The following is a 17,357-nucleotide window of genomic DNA, read 5'->3' on the forward strand; positions in this document are numbered from 1 at the left end:
TTCACGTAGAGTACATATTTTTCTATGTCCGAAATACCATTTTTGTTGCTAAAGGCGGCAGCAAGCGACGAAAGAGTTTGATCAAGATCAAAGCGGCGCCTTTAGGAGCCGGTGAAAGGCGCGGCGTAATTTCTGATGTCAAACAAATTTAGCGGGTCGTTGAAAAGGACCCTCGAACGACGTATTACAGACGAAAAAGCAATGTGTAAAAAGAAAAAAAAAAGGGAGAAAAGGAGAAAAAGTCGATGATCACGGCAGGTCTGCGAAGAAGAAGGTACATACGTATTTCTTCATTTTCAATGAGACCAAATATGTATGGCAATCTCGACTGTCGTGTCGTAAACTAGAACATCCGGTAGCAACGCCAATTGGTGTATCGATACCCAGCAGGCATTCTATCCTTTCAATAGCGGTTGAACCCAGGTTAAAGTATACTTGTAAAGAGGACCCTTCTCGTATTTGTATCGATTCGCTCGTCTAGACACCCGACTGATTTATTAATTTATTAATTCTCTGCTTAATATTAAAAGGATTAGACGAAGTAGCATTCTCGACAGGTTATATATATCGCACAAGTACGAATCTAAATTTAATACTGACACGAATTAAAAACAATTGCGGATATTTCTGTACTTGGTTTAAAAATATTCGACTCGAGCACGAAAATGCTAGGAAGTAAGTTACTTGTCAAGAACCAAGTTTAAACTTCATTAATTTCATTTCTTGGCGAAATTCGCGAATGGAACAGGTACACGTGCATTTTTCACGACTGGTATTCTGACCTAATTCACGGTCCTTGGATTTTTACGGGCGTCAAAGCCAGCTTACACTACGAAAATCTACCGCTTGGGCCAATTACCTGACGCGAACAGCGTTCACTGTGTGGTCAATCAATGGTCACCGGTGGTCACTTTCCTCAAAATCATTTCTACCGACTACCTCGCCACTGTGGACGCTTCTGGAGACTCTCTTCCGGTTCCAATTACTTCTGTGGATAGCGAGTTCAAGCTCGATCACTGATCGGAAATAATCTATCACTCAGTGGGTTTCCTTTCGGCCGTACGTTCGTAGGGTGACGCTGCGTGTAATGAAATTTGAGACTCGAGGATCAGATTTTCGGAAAGAAAACTTCGATAATAAAATCACGATGCGAGAATAGCTGTTGAAGAAGCTAATCCCAACAATAGCAGAACGATGAGAAAAGGAATATCGGTAAAAAAGAAGAAAATAAAGTGCAAGAGGAAAAATGAAGCTTCTCTACGATCTTTTACGATTCCGAAAAGCGTCGAAATTGAAGAATGGAAACTCCGAAGGAAACGAAGCCGAACTACAAAGGTGCCTACACGCAGCTCTGATATATTGTATACGTACGTGCAATACGAAATATATAATAATACTAACAAATATACGTTCGAGCGATGGAATCGATCGGGAATCAGGCGCAAGATTACAATTTCGCGTTACGGCTAACGCGTTCACGTCGTTCTTCTTCCGAAGATATTCTCGCATTTCCATGGTACGCGAACAAACACATGCTCCACTTACGAAGCGCGCGCTTCGCGTCGCCCCGTTACTCTCGACGTCGAGTGAAAAGTGCAGTTCTCAGCGGGCTCTAAGTCTGATCAAACAAATGGCGACTGTTGAAAAATTCATGAGCCAATCGAAGACGCGCAACCCTTGCTCCGACTCCGTGCTAGACTCCGTTCCGTATTCCGTGGCTCTATCGTCAGCCACGTGGATCTCTCATTGGCAATCTCTGCTGTTTACGCTTTTTCTTTTAATCCTGGTAACGTGATCACGAGCAGAGACTATCGGAATTGAAAACCGTTGAAAGTCTCTCGAGACGAAGATATTCCTCGTGTCCGGTTGTTTGACGGTTTCGTCTGTGAAAAATCCAAAAGCGAACGGAACGTGCTATCGATGAAAAGGACAGGATCGAGGGAGAAGAGAGACGATAATTCTGGAAATAAATTCTGTACAGGAACTGGACAGGTTTTCAGGAGCGAAAGGAATCGAGCAAGTATGCGTCGCGGTCGATCATAAAGTCCACAAGATACGAAAGTGTAACTTTCATGGATGCTCTTCAAAGCAGTCGCTAGTGAAGTACCTTCGAATCTCGGGATATTCCATATAGCTCGCGGCAGGAATATAACCTGGAAAATCCTGGCACCGATCCTTCGATACCGGAATCCATCTTTCGCCGCAATCCCGTACCTTCTTCCGTTTCTAACTCATCGATCGAAAGTTAGAAAGCAAACGAAGACGAGAAAAAGCGACAGAGAAAGAGAGAGAGAGAGAGAGAGAGAGAGAGAGCCAAGCGATGGAAAAGAGAGTAGGAATGAAGAAGAGGTAGCGATGAAGAGAAGTAGAAAAATGCAAGAAGGGGGCGAGAATGGTATAAATGTCGCAGTGCAGATTCCGAGAAAACCTTCGGGCTAACGGGGAATTGCTCGATCTTTATCCGTTCGGATTTCTGCGTTTTTACACGCGTTCAGCTACGCGCGCATCTTCCAGGAAGAAACGTAACGCGATGTCTTTCGATGATTTTCCTATGCTGAATGCACGGATCGTAGAAAATTTTCGTAGATGCAGCTGGCCGAAAGAGCGGGACGCGCGATGGTTGGATGCGCGCGATATTCTAAAAAAGAGTCACGGAAGAAATTTTGCCCGGCTGGAAAACCGTCCGCTTTGAGCAAGGTATTTTCATCAGAGGAGATTGGTTCCCAAGAGTTCCTAGATTGCGTCCATCCACTGGATTTTCCCTCGTAACAGGCGTCCTTCCGCTGCCCCTGGTCCCTCGACCTACGTTTTTATCGGTCATTTCCCTTTCTTTCATATCCTGCTTCCACTCTCCGCCCATTTCCGATGATACCCGACGCCGATATGCGTATCCTTGTATACTCCGACCTCGGACTTTTTCCTCGAACAGAGGAAAGCGAAGAGTTACTTGTTGGCCTGTATCGAATTTCCCTCTGGCGCGTGCTATTGTTTCTTTTTCCGCGCGGTGGATCAACGCTTTCGTTGCCGTGCGAAAATCGAGTAGCTCACACTTCTCTGACTCGTCCATTTCGGAAACGAAGGGATAAAAATACGGCGCAGGTGGGACGGGGCAGTCAAGAGACGGCGGACTGCCCGAGAGTTTAATGAATCTCCGGGAACAGATTCCCGGTACGCGAATATTAGTTTTCCGATTGCCGCGCAACGCGTATCGTTTTATTCGTTCTTTTATTTCCAGCTGTAAACGTCACGGAAACAAACACACGCGAGTCTGCTAAAATTCGATTCTACGGGATCGCAGCCGCGTTCGTAGTCGCCTACAAGGAATCGTAAAAATTCTGAAAAAAAGTTAGGAATCGCGCGACCAAACGTACGACAGTTGTTTATTACGATTTGCGGTATAGTAAGGCAAGAACTATGATAATTCGCTGACAACGTTTCCTCGTGCTTTTTTTAACCGCGCTGCGGAAACCGAACAAAAAGAGTCGAGATGGAGGCAAAAGCCACTCAAGGTGTAACTTAGTCTGCAAATTGCATCGCTGCGTTGTAAGCTGGTATTAAAGAAACGAAAGAATGTTCTTACGCTAAGCGCAATTTTCCATTAGGGCGGTCACGAGCGACATGAAACTGTCGCGTACGGCTTCCCACGAACAACGCCAAATATCGTTTCCATCGCAAAAACAGATTCTATGCCATCCGATCCATGAGTCGATGAATAGCGAGAAAAAAGCGCGTGCAGCTTTCAAAAAGTTTGACGATCGGTTTTAATTGATTCTCTCGTACGTTTGTTTATTTACGGATGAAAAACACGTATGGCAGGTAAATGGACGCGTTAAGCCGCTTGGAAACACACGTCGAGACTTATCTCCTACCACTCGGTACTCACACGGTGGCTAAGGCCCGAAAGTAAGCTCCTTAAGTTGAGCGAGTCAAGCTGATCTTCGATCTCGGTGAACGACACGATAAAAAGTTGACACGGAAACTTAACTTATCCGCCACCTTTCGGTGATGAAGGTTGATGATATGTGTACGACTTAATATCGGTATAACTTTACGCAGAGATAAGCTGACGGGAACGAGACGAAAAAACGTGGAAACACGAAGAGCGCGTCGATCGTTGAAGTGTAAACGCCATCGGCCGATCGAATCGGAACGTAAAAGCTGTTATCTTTGGGAGTCGAGTGATCTAGAAACAACGACGAAAAAAAAAAACAATCGATCGCACGCACACGGATGGCAAATTTCTCGACAAGAAAACAGGGAACGCGGAATCGGGCGTCATGTGTGCCGGAAGGTCTTTGTTTTTGCTGGGCGGAAAGGTGTCTGTGGCCGTGGCGGTGATAGCGACCATGGTATGTGTTGACGCCGCAGACGGATGTTCTGGCGTAAGAAGAAGCGAGAGAGAGAGAGACGAATAGAAAGATAAAGAGAGAGAAACAAGAAAACCCGGCAAGTTGTCGAACGAGAGAAACCGTGGATCTCCGAGATCTATTCCTCCAGCCGCGAGCGCAGGGGTGGAGATGGAAAATTGTAAAAGATGGAAGCGAAGCCTGCTGCTGAAGTGGTAGGAAGGAAGAATAGAGATCTGCCCTCGTTAAGGAAATAATCCGCGGCTTAATTAAATACAGCGCAATTAGTTCTGCTTCTATAGCTGGATGGTGGCTGTGTGCGTGCGTACGCTCGCGACGTACAGGGTGTCTCGAGCGATTCTCAGTCGTTGCGGAATTTCACTCGAGGGAAAGAGACGAGCGTGAAAAGGGTGGCTTGCTCCGCGCTTTCAAAAACTTCGAGAACCGGAAAACAAGAGAAGCTTCCTTTCTTTTTCTATTTTTTTTTTTTTTTTTTTTGAACGCGTTAACCACATGGAAAATCGTTCTATTCTCTGGTGAAAGCAGCCTCTCGCGGCGAGTACGAACATTTTGAAACGATCCGTATACGCGAACGTATCGTCGTGTCTGTCCCTGCGTGGGTGCAGGGAATCAAGAGAGGGTGAAACAGCTTTTCTCCCTTGGTTTCTCCAGTAGCAGTGTGCGTGCTCGTGAGCGCACTAACGCTTACGCGCTCTCCTTTCGTTTCCCCCAGTTAGCTACTGCGAGTCTGTCGTTTTTGCGAAAGTCCCGGTCTCGCGTATTCACGAATTCGTGTCAAACCATCGTCTTCGTCATCGGAGAAGACTGAGAAATATAGAGAAAACGAGAGAGAGAGAGAGAGAATAGGAAGGATCGAGCAGATTAGGTGGTCGAATTAGAATTTCAAAAATCCACGCGAAACTTTCTACGTTAACTCGAGTCAAAGTCGGTCGAGGGAAAAGGAAAGGGGGAAGAACTGCGCATAGAAATGGACTGGGCTGGACAAACCCCGTCGTTAAATTTTCCCTTAATTAACCTCCCTCTCTTTCGCGCTTCTTGTCTCCTTTTCTTCGTCATTCTTTTTCATCCCCCTTCTCTAACCTTCCACCTTTTATTTTTCTTTCTTTGCTCGACCGTTTCGCTACTTTGCTACTGCTACGTTTCGTTTTATTTCTTCCGACTGTATTTCACCGCGCCTCCTTCCGGTTGTATTAACGTTTCCTCTCGAAAAGTCTCTGTTTGCATTCGCCACGCGGAAAATTGTCTCGACGTTTTTCCCCAATCGATATCTATTCGATCTACGACGCGATTACCTCTTAACGTCATGGTCTAACGAAACCGTGCACTAAATGTTCGTCGTTCAGCTTCGCCCGCTAAAAAGTCGATCCTTATGTCAAGGGCAAATATCGGAAACGAAACGAAATCGTTTCGGAGAGGCAGCTTGCCGAGCGAACGAAATTCGAAAGCGATTTCGTAAAATAGTTGATTTAAGGACGAAGCGAGCGTTGCATCGGTCGAGAGGGAAGCCAGTCGATATCGGAATGATCTCGAAATTGAAAAGACCCAGGACGAGAAGAAGCGCGCATCGATGACTCGTTAAATAACTCTTCTTTATTCCAACAAGCAGCAATTTCACTTGAAAAGCGTTGAGCAGCAATTTTTTCCGGGCTTTTACTCGTGCGCATACGCTCCTCTGCACGTACTATGGGAGTTTGTACCGAGGTCGGCAACCCTTTTCCCAGCCGGTGCAGGTGTAGGGTTATGTGCTACGCGCCGACTAATGGGGAAAAATAGTAAGAGAAGAGCGGGCGAAAAAGAGAAAGAGAGAGAAGGTAAAAGAAAAAGAAGGAGGAGGCCTGCAAGGGAAAAAAGTTGGTTGCGCGCTATCGGCCACCGGATAGCTGTACATAATCGAGCCTCTCCGTGGCGAGGATAATTAACCCCCACGTCCGTTGTCCTCTTGCGAACCGTATAAATTGAATCGCGAGTACTTCTCCTTTCTGCAGTACTCTTCGCTTTTCTACTCGCTTTCGATAATCCGGCCCTCGGTTCCGCGGCATTGCTAATGCTCCACCGGCGAGGCCACTGGCAAATCGAATTAAACCGGCGATTATACGCGTGTTCGCGTTCTTTCTTCCAGCGAACCGGCATCGCTACACAACGAGCAAAAGGAGAAGCCAGACTGAAATAAAGGAACAAATAAAAAAGGAGAAGAAGAGAGTTAAAGGAAGAATAAAGAAGAAGAGAAAAAGAGAGACCGAGATAGCATTTGCCTTTCACGATCACAAAAGACTGTGGACAGCCGAACGATCGAAATTTCCATCGCGGTCGCGCAAGGAGTCGCACTACCGGCGAAATAGTCGGCGGAATGAAAATGCGACAAGATGGGCGAGCTCGTACGGAATGCGACAAGGGTAAAAAGGTGTGAATGTTGGCTTGGCCGAGGGCCGAGGGTAAAGGGACGATGAGTTGGAAAGGGGCTGGCAAAACGGGGTCCGAGATCGGAAAAACGGTCCGCGAAGTCGTATGAATTTATGACCGGCATAAATCCGCTCTCGCGCACCACGATTTTCACCGAGGCCTTCGCACTTCTCCGTTGCCTCCAGAGCCTGCATCTCCCACGGCGAAATTGGAAAGATGCTGCTGGCGCGACAGGGTTCCCGGCAAATTTATTCAACGTCCGACTACGGCGTTTAAGTGCTTCGCCATCGCGTTGTACCAGATTATCAGCAAATCCGAACAACACCTTGAATTTCCGAATACACGAGAGAATCTACGACGAGATACTTGGTACAAAACTTGCACCGCCATCCGAGAGAATTTTCCACGAGCCAACGAGATTATACGATTAAAATTTTTGGACCTCTCTAAATTTTTGGACGACTTTAAATATGTGCTGGCTGGATCGTAATGTGGTCTGGCAGAGGGAAAGAGAGAGAAACAGAAAGAAAGAAAAAGGCAGAGAGAGAGAGAGAGAGAGAGAGAGGTAGAAACCTGGAAGATCGACGATCGTTCGCTAGAACAACTGCAGCTACAACTGTGCAATAAAGGAAAAGACATCTTAAATCCTAGAAAATATACTCTCTGCTATCTCGGGTAAAAAGATTAAAGCTGGAAGAAGAGCCGTGCGTGCACGGCAAAAGCTACGAAAAATTACAAACCGTTTTATGATTTTGCCCGGTTGAAAAAGGACGAGCAACGTCGAAAAAATATGATTGTCTGGTGGCACGTAATTATCCAATTCCTATGCGGGCAATTCAAAAATGTAGATTGACCGTACGAGTGCGCCTTTAATCGAATAAATTTAAAGGTTGGCAAATTCGAACAAAAAACGTGTCGTTATTTATTTCCAGTTGCTGGGAAACTTCTTCAAAGCAGCTACCTCGATAAAGTATGTCGTTTCTTAATTGCTTTGTTGAAAAAGAACGCGAATCTCGGAGGATGTACTCTTAACTCTATTATAGTACGTCGTGACTGGTTAAGTGAAAAGAAGCAGCATCCAGGGGATAAAGGGATGGAATCAGCGAGGAACGCCGATATTTAGGAGAAGTAGTTTTACAGGAATGCAGCCCATGCTCGATTTCCGGAGCATTCGGAGGACTCCTTCCAAGCCGACGCTTACTTCGCACTCCGCGCGATCTTGGTTCCCGCTTGCTGAACTATGTATGTGCCGACAACAGGCTTGCGGGCTAACAGAGCGTTAGAACGAGCGAGTGTTGTCACCCGCGGTGTGATAAACTGCCGGTCGCTAACTACGCGAATTATTCCAAGTAGAAGGTACTGGCGCGGCGGAGGCCGCCGCCGCCAATGCGACGCTAGTTCCTCAAGAACTTTCTCTCGCAGATTTCGAGCCGAGCTCGTGGATGGCAGAATAGAAGACGGGCATCCCTCGCAGAGCTTTTCAAAGCTTTCAGGTTCGCGAAGAAACAGCGATTGCTCCATTTCGAGAAGCTTTTGCGCGTTGTAGTTAAAAAGAATTCTATTCGGAGCGTGAAATCTCGTTATCCGGCCGAATTAAATAGACGAGATTGCGGCTAATCGCATCTTGATCCTAATTTGTATCTTGATCCTAACTCTTTCGTTTCCTTAAAGCTTCGTTAAGCTGCGCCGATTCTGCAGAAACAGATAATTGCAAACAGGAGAAAAAGCAGCGTGCAATTAGTCGGTGTATTTGCGAGAGTTCCGCGTGAAAACGGTGTAGCTGGTGGTTCGCCGTATAGTCCACAGAGTCGATGTTATCGAGCAGTTAGGTCGGCAAGGGATGTGTCGCGTAATCGAAAGAAGGAGGCCAGCGACAAAATGGAATCGACATTCGGTGCATCGGTTGCTTGAAGCATACGTGGGTAGCCAAAAACGACCGGTAATCACGTTAGTTTCCCACGAGAAGACCCGTGTGACTCCCAAGTGTGAGTATTGCCACCTGTTTGGCCGTACTTGCAACTGCTTCCCCGCTGTAACCGGTGCCACGACCAGTTCCGCTCTCGAATACGAATGTAATTAGTGGGAAATTGAACGAGGGGGAAGAAACCCTTCTGCAGTTAAATGAATGTCCCGAAGATTAATGGCCGTCATTGATCGTCGAGAATCGATCGCGCAACCAGGTACATAGGCTCTTCGATCGACGGAAAAAATGATCCAATCTCGAGATTAAAGAACATTATCGATCGCTCGTTCGAATATTGATTTCTCGGTACAGGATTAGAAAATTTCGATCGATCAACCGGAACCGTCATTGACGGGGGTTGAACGTCGATCGAGAAACTGGTTCGTAGCGGTGGTCATCGTAGGATTATCACGAACGATCGGTACGTCGGAACGCATCGCGCACGAATACCAGACGGAATGCAGATTTTATCGGACGGATTCTAGCCACAGCTCGTGATTCGATAATGCGGAATGCGCGATTCGTTGTTGCATCGACTGGAGAGAAAGTTGTTCCGGAAGGCAGGCGAGGCTCGCGGATGCGCCGGCACATCGAGATTCGTACGTGTGTCGGTTGACGAATATATGCTACGTCGTCGTAGCGTAATGTTTCGCAAATATTGACGTAGAAATCGGCTCTTCCATGTTCCGCCCCGTTCTGGCCCCGTTTCAGTCCCTCCTACGCGGCGATCTGACTGCAGACGCCTAAATTGGCCCGATACATCCGACGAACGTGGAGCGGGTACATAACTCAATAAGTACACAAAATTTTCTTCGCCGTACTGCTGTCGACGAATATTTCACCGAGGATACCGTCTTCTACGAGAACGCATCCAACTCTGTCTCCGCTCGAACGCCACGTTACCGTTCGAAATTCTTCCGTCCTCTGATCCGCTCTTCATCGAAACCTGTCGTCTGTTCCATGCTCGCCAATGATCATCGGCCTTTTTGTTCATCGCCGCGTTGCTCGACCGGTTCTATATGGCTTTTATATCCTCAAATTATCAACTGCAATAGGATGCAATAGGAGGTGCTTGGAAACGGACTGTCCCATTCTGATCGTATTCTCGCGGTAACGGTCGAGTTTCGAAGGTCCAAACGAACCTCAGGTACCAGAGCTGACACAGTCGAGCACAATCCGCACGGATGCAGGCGTTTACAAAGTTCCGAGTCTAACAAGATTCTTAGCGAGGAGTCTACAGCTGCCCCGTAAATGTCTCCAAGTACGAATCCTTCGGATATAAAGTTCAAAGTGTGCTTTCAACAAACTTCGAATACGTCCTTATCCAAGACCAAATACGTTCCGATTCAATCCTGTCGGCGTTTCAGCGTACTGGCCCAAAAGGAGAAAGTCCTTCTTGCTGCGCGAATTCCAAGCTATTTTAACTTTTTAGTCGCGACGTTAACAATGCTACGCAAATATTTTACCGTCGTCGGTGTAGCAATTTGCAAGCCAAAGTATTCGTTAATTACGAAGAGGTTCAAAGTTGTTCGCGCAACAACGGTGACAGCGACAGCGACAACGCCGGAGAAAATCCTGTTTCGGTCGTAATAAATACGGATTCGTAATTTGCCGAAATATCACAGTTTATTCCTGACTCGGGTTTCTCGGAATATTACGATCGGAAAGCGGTTCGCAGGAGTTCGCGATTGCAGCACTTCAGTAGGACGCGATATATCTTCGAATCTGCTAATACGTCTGATCTAACAAGTTTCTTACTGTGAAAACTGCTTGGCCATTCTTCCTCTGGCACTCTTCGCCACATCTATTCCCCAACTCCTATCGATATCGTCGCACGTGCCCACCAACTTTCCTCGCAGTGACTTTCAATACGCTCTTCCGCTTCCTGCAGAAGCAAGAATCGCCGATATCTCTATCGATCGTGGAAAAATAAGAAACGAACGAGAAGACGTCGAAACGTTTATCGCGGCGAGGACACAGCGTTAAGTTACCTCTGTGGTATATCGATCGCTCGGCCAACCGAAGAATTATTTCTGCTAGCAAGTAATCTTCGATTTCCGGTTGAAGACGTACTCGCCGAAATAAAGCGCGCGCGACCTGATGGGTCGCGTCTTTCGAAGGAGAAATCGATGAAAAGGAAACGGAAACGAGACGGGAAATCGTTATGTAGTCTGGCTGGTAGAGGAATGGCAACCACTGATTCACGGGGTGAGGCAGGCAAAGCTAGAAATCTGACGACCGGCCAGCAGATTTTAATATTTGCAGCCATATCTCAACGGGGTGAACTTTTGCCGGGAGAAATGGCGAGCTGGCTCTCACTTAAAATCACTTTATACGAATCGCGGCCACTTTTTCGCCCGTCGTTTCGTATCCCCGAACCGTTTCCCGACCGTATCCCCGCTCTCTCATTCCTTTCGCAGACCCATAACCCATATCCCATGGAAACTCGCGAAAATCCATTTCGCTCGCTCGCTCGCTAGCTCGTCGACGACTTCTGGAAACACCCGCATTATTCTTACCGACCCTTGCTTCCCTTTGCATTATCCGGACGACGTATGGTGTCGGATAACGTTTCTCTCGAGAAATGTCTGTTGCGTCACCATCCACCGCCAGCGAAAACTGGAGGGGAACGAGGGACTTTTTCGAAATTGAAAAACCTCTATAGATCGCGTAGATCGCGACCATCGCCCTGTCAGCAAAAATTCTTCCTTGTTTTTCGGCCTGTAACTCTCTTCCCTCCCACGCCGCCCCTTTCTTCCTCGCTTTTATCCCATCTATGTTCGGAAGGGGTCAAACGCCGTGGCAAAGATGGCGTGTTAAGCGATTCGTGGTGATTTATAGAGGTGAGCGTCGAGTTGGAGGTAACGCGAACTCGTTTTCTCACGGTTGCGGATATTCCAGGCCGATAAAGTACCGCGAAACGTCGAGGCACCGTATCAAGGAATCGAAGGACAGCTATTTGCCGACCAACGATTAAACACTTGGATCGAAATCTGCGGGCCACTGCCCTTTCAACTTAGTCGAACTTTTACACGAATGCACGCCACTGTAATTAAAGAACGATCGGTCGATCGAGGTCTCGCTGCCACGAGAAAAATAACCCTGCCAAGAATAAAGCTGTTTCGCCGGGAATCGTACAACGAACCGTGTCATCAAATTTTCCGCGAATCGGCTATCTTCGAGATATTAATTATTTACTTTTACCGTCGAAGTTAGTTTTTCTGGGACGCTGCGGCAAAGCCGCGCACCGCGTCGAAACGTTCACGTGGATAGAAAAAGACCGATCATATTTTACGATTCTTTCGGACCTGTTAGTGCGTCCCTTAATGATCGAATTTGGCGCGTTAATCGAAGATTAATCGGCCAGCGATACCACGCGGTGATCATAATTCAATCTCTGGTCTCGATAAAAACGCACAACGTACCGGATCCCATTTCGTTCGATCGGAAAAGAAGGTAAAAGAAAGCGGTTCAGATGGGAGGAAAAGAATAAGTCGAAATTAACGAGGATCGGTAGCGTTAGCTTCGTTTCCGTGTGCCTTGCAATATCCGGCCTCTCTATAATTAAAACGTCCGCCGTTTTGACTTATCGGCTGCCGGTACGGGAACGATCGCTCGTCCAAAAGAATATACGAATTGGCGGAAGCGTGCACGAGACATGGCAGAATTCCCGACAAAATCCACCTCTCCTCTCTGTGCCGTGAAATCGTCCTCGTCGTTGACGTCGTCTCTTCCTTCACAGAATTCCGGCTAATCAACGTTGTTCCGAGCGCTCTACTAAGACCGCGTCCGCATCCAAAAGACGTAAGCTGCAGCCGCGGAAAGATGAAAGGCAACGCGAGTCTTCTTCCTAGTCATCGAGAATTCCTAGCCATCTTGCCTTTTATACCCTGTCAAACAAGAAAGCCTTTTGTTCGTTGACCTCTTCTTCCTCGTCTTACGACCTACCACCCCCAAGATCTCCTTTCTTTTCTAGTCGCCCGCTCTTCGTAAGACCTTTTTGTTCCCGTAGCGTCGCGTCGTGTCGAACAACCAACTTCTTTCGTTTTCGGAACACGGTCCCGACCGATACGCTTCTCAAATTAAACGTTTCCATCAACTAGTGTTATCGATTTAATTTACACGTCGCCATAAATATTTCATTTGCGTCTAGACAATGTTAAAGAATAACACGGCTGTTCGCGAGTCGTCCTCGAGGAAACTGCTGGCCGTAAAAATTTAACAAGCAGCTTTTGGCGTACTACCGAGTAATGGAACGGTCATCGTCAGGAAAGCAGGTCGAATCGAGGTAAAAAGGTAGACGATGGAGCGGAAAGAAGGCTGCGGGATGAGATAGTGGAAGAGACAAAGACCACCGTTGATGTTGCGAAAGGATCTCATCGGATTCGCATTTATTTATCGTCTGAGCCAATTGCAAAATTGTTCGTCCGATTCGAATCGCAGACGAAATTAAGATTCATAAATTTCGATTTAATTGCGAAACAAACGGTAAAGTAAAAACTGTGGATTGCTTTAAGAACTTACTCGAAATATACAAATTGAACGAAACTCCCTGCTGAAGCGTTCCAAGTTCGTTGTATTCGCGTCGGTCTTGCCGACGGCGTAAAACGGAATTTTCGTAAACTCTCGAAAGAAACACCGAAGAAATTAATCTCGGTAGTCGCTCGGTTTTGACATGCAACCAAAAAAAAAAAAAAGAAGAAGAAAGAAAAGGAGAAAATGACGACGGTGTGTACCGACTTGTTTGGTCAAGCAGTGCTTCCTTGTTCCGATCTTTTTTCCGTAGAAACACGGGTAAAGTATACTGTGACGACGTGTCGCGTGACATCGGTACGCGAGGTACGCATGAAAAATGCTCACACGCGCTTAAAAACGTCCCTGGTTCTGCGTTGCCGGCATACGAAGTGGCATTCGGCAAACATCGCGCGGCTTTTCAACTCGCCCGGAGCTTCAGGCTTACGAGGCTTATTCAAATCGTCCGGAACAGCGGAGAAGATGAGAACGGGGCAGCAGCTAGAAGCTGAAGCAGCTCGCTAGCCAGCTTTCCTTCTTTTTTTACCGGTTTGCTCCCAGTCTTCCAGGGTCTCTTTTTACTCCTTTCAGAGACAGCCACGACCGTAGTACTTTCCTCCGCTTCGCCTAGGAGCTTGCGAGACGAAACGGAGAATAACGCGGATGAATATCTTGCGTCGTCATTGCCATTTCGGCGATAGCCGAAATACCTTCGTCAATGGCACTTTCTATTCCTCGAGTAACTCAACTATACGACATTTTCCAACGGAATGCAAAAGTAAACTATTTTATCTACGACCTTTCGCGCTTGTCCAGCGCGACATCTTGCATGTTGGTCATTCCGACGAGTTCCATTGGAGCGTGGTCAAGTATTTTAAAACCGCACCACGATCTCTCGACGAACGAATGGCACGGCCGTACACCAACGGTTCGTTTGAATTTTCGGAGGGTAGTGAAAACTCGTGTAGTTCGCGCGATTCGTGAATTTAACTTTTCGACGACGGCAAGGGAGGATGAAATGGACGATGGTGCAAATTAATTCACGACCTCGTGACCAACCAGTCTAGTCCACCTCTTGCCATTGAAAACTCCGTACACGCTGTTTCTTTCGGGCTTCGCATCCGCTTTGTTATCCGGATATTCCGAACGGACATCGTTACACCGCTTCGCTGGTCCGGTTCGACCGGAACACCTTGGACCGTTTGATTAACGACCGAACGACGACATATCGAGCAGACGAAACAAATTGGAAAGGAAACGGCAGACGTCCTTTTCGATACGATCTTCCTTATTATTTTTATCGGTCGTCCGATGATACAGTCGGAGGTAGACCACGACTCGATGTCGCATCGTGGTGACGGATTCGAGCTGGAATTCTCATGGAGAACTACGTTCTCGCTATCGACTCGAACGACGCTAGCTGCGAGCTGTTAACGCCGAGAAAGGCAGTGAAAAGGAAGAGAGAGAGAGAGAGAGAGAGAGAGAGCGGGACGAAAGAGGATCTAGTTCGCGGAGAACGACGAGCTCGAGGCTGACAAGGAACATGAACGATGGGACGACGTTCCCGTCGACGAATTTGAAAATAAAATTTGACATTTTTATTGAAATCCAAGAACGAGGTATCGTACTATGTCTTGTCGTGCCGTGACAGACTATGTATACACCAGCATATACATAGCACATCCTTCAAAGACGAAAATCTTCAGACGGTTTAATAGTACCCGCGAGATGATGGATTTTAACTCGAACGTTGCTTCCCAAGGGATGTAATCCATTAGAAGCTAATTTTTCTAGGCGTTCGGCTCGTTCGCTCGTTCGACTGTTATAAATCGCGTAAAACCCGACAAAAATCCCGAAAATACCGAGTTTCGTTAGTCGAGGGAATTTTTCGAAAATTTCAACGTCGACGAGAAGTTTTCGGCATGGACGTTTGCCGAACGTCAGCCAGGGCGAAATTTCAGCACGTCGTGCTTTCAAACATCCACGTGAAGGTAATTATTAATCGAGGAGGAAAGAATGTCGTTAACGAAGACTCGCAAGTTGACCAACCGACTCTGCGAAAGTTTCGCTACTTGTAACTTTCCGCTTTTCTCGCTAACGTGCTTTGCATCTACGCCAACTACGAAAGTCTAACGTGACGCGCGACGAGTTCTCCCGATGCTATCAAGAGGTAAACGCAAAAATTTTTATCGGCCTGAATCATCCTACTTTCCTACGTTTTATAGTTTTTTCTTTTTTTTTTTCAAGTATGGTCGCGCGTTCATACGTATATTTCCGAGCAATACGACGTTACCCTGGAGATTAAAGTATACTTAACGTAAAACGCATTCATTCCCGCGAACAATTTCTCGCGACGATTTTACAATCTAATTGTTCCGGTTGCTGCCATAACGCGGCGGATTTCCCGTGAAAAGGAATACGTTAATCGTAGGACCAGACCGAGTACGGATATTCGTGTATTTTCATCTATCCATTCGCGAAGGTATGTATACACCAGAGCGAATGATTTTCCCTCCGGTGGAGGCAGAATTTCCGCGCGTCTCTGGGACCCCTTTTCTCGGGAGTGTTCGTGCTCGTTCCTTTGGAGATCGTCGCGCGAGAGGATAATCCAAGATTGCCGCAGACAGAAAAAAAGGATGAAAAGCTGGGAAGAAAGACGGCGAACGGCGGAGGAGATACTCGACTCGAAAAAGGGAAACGAGAGAGGCAGTGGAGAGAAGGAAGAAGGCAGAGCGTAGAAGTCGTGGCAGAATGGCGTGGCTTCTGTCGACGTACCTAACCGCTAGACGGTCTATACTACAAGGGTGGTAATTGTTCGAGAATCGATTTATCTCGTTGTAGCGTAGAAATCGCTGTCGCCTTAACCAATACGGAACGTCACGGCATGGACAATGATATTCTTGTCAATAACAATTTACCTTTTGTATGCACGGTTCGATCTAGGCTATTCTCTTCAATCGAATGCACCAGGCAGCTAGCTGTTCTGGCGGCGGATTAACGGTAGCGCAAAAAATAAGAAGAGAAAGAGGACCGAAGGTTAGAGGACCGAGAGATAAGCTTCCGACGACGTTGATCGAAACCCTGGCTGGAGACTTTATCGCATCGGTCGGTAGATGGAAAAATATTTTGCGCTAGTGGAGGAGGAGACGCGAGGGCGTCGGAGAATTTATTAAAGTGTTTATTTAACCGCGCATTTGTTTGTTGGTCGAGTTTTCAGATACTGGAGAACAATAAAAATGCAAATAAAGAATTGTTCGAGCGGGCGGCCAATGGTAATTATTATGCGCGGAAGTCTATTCCATAAATCGTAAACTGTTCTCGCCGCGTCGATGAATAATGAAAAAGAAAACATTTTAATTGATACAAGAGCGATAATACGTATTTGATAGTCGGCTATCGATCTCGACCGTCTAATGGATCTCGTTCGGATCGAATGGTAGGAAAGTCGCCACACAGAAACGAAAGGAAGCGAGTAAGCAAGATTAATCTGGGGCAAAAATGTGGCGATATCGTTGTCGGAGAATCCGAGAGCGGAATAATAAGCGAATTTTTTCGTGACATGCAATTTCGTTTGCGAATGCCATCTGAAGGTGCGATCTAGCCTGCGGGAAACGAGTCGGGGATCCCGATAACTGCGAGCAATCTGCTCCATTCTCGGCTAGGTCAGTGGGTCGTTCGCATCGGACCAACGATTTCCGTCGATTTCTTAGCTGCGCGACCGAACCGGCTTTCGTTAGATTATTTTAAACCGAAAAGTCACTTTGACAGATCGGCGCCAGAATTTAAAAAGTGTCGCAGCCGAGAATTAATTGGAGCGTAACGAATACGAGGCGTCCATTTAATCTGGATAGGTCCTTAAATATTTAAAAAGCCTATCCAGCGGTAACCGGGCCGTTTACGGGGTTGATCAAAGCCGGAGATCAATGGAGCGGAGGTCTACGAGAAAGGTCTGCGTGTAGATGAGCCAGAGAGAGAATCTACTCCAATTTCTACTCCGGCGGATCTTAAAGCTGTGCTGTCCGACCACGAGACTCTCTCTCTCTCTCTCTCTCTCTCTCTCTCTCGCCACTTACGATAATGTTTCTGCTCGTCTGACACCACTCGGCTATTACTAT

The 17,357-nt window shown here is 46.9% G+C and overlaps 1 protein-coding gene across 3 annotated transcripts in view; it reads left to right on the forward strand.

Moving 5' to 3' along the window:
- The window catches only part of LOC117231079 (nephrin-like), a 252,587-nt gene that overhangs the window by 177,453 nt on the left and 57,777 nt on the right, over window positions 1–17,357 (forward strand). The gene's annotated exons all lie outside the window — the stretch shown is intronic.

Source organism: Bombus vosnesenskii, unplaced genomic scaffold (genome assembly GCF_011952255.1).
Source record: "Bombus vosnesenskii isolate JDL3184/JDL3185 unplaced genomic scaffold, Bvos_JDL3184-5_v1.1 scf7180000013270, whole genome shotgun sequence".
Classification (NCBI taxonomy): Eukaryota; Metazoa; Arthropoda; class Insecta; order Hymenoptera; family Apidae; genus Bombus; species Bombus vosnesenskii.